The sequence below is a fragment of the Penaeus monodon genome, chromosome 34 (genome assembly GCF_015228065.2).
Source record: "Penaeus monodon isolate SGIC_2016 chromosome 34, NSTDA_Pmon_1, whole genome shotgun sequence".
Classification (NCBI taxonomy): Eukaryota; Metazoa; Arthropoda; class Malacostraca; order Decapoda; family Penaeidae; genus Penaeus; species Penaeus monodon.
Genome location: NC_051419.1, coordinates 14,078,181 through 14,078,409, shown reverse-complemented (window position 1 = coordinate 14,078,409; position 229 = coordinate 14,078,181).

Genomic DNA, 229 nt, shown 5'->3' with positions numbered 1-229 from the left:
CTCTATATGATAATGCGAGAGATAAGACAGATCGATAAGCGCAGTCTGTTTCACTGGGGTTGAGCAGCGTTCCAGGACACAAATGCCAAAGTTGGGGTTGAGCGAGGCATGGGGGGGAGGGGGGGGTTGGAGCATGGGGGCATAGGGCATTGGGTGGGTTTGGATAGGTCTGAGGGCACGGGGAGAGGTCGTGTAACTACAACAGGCAAGAAGTGTGGTTCTCTCTATA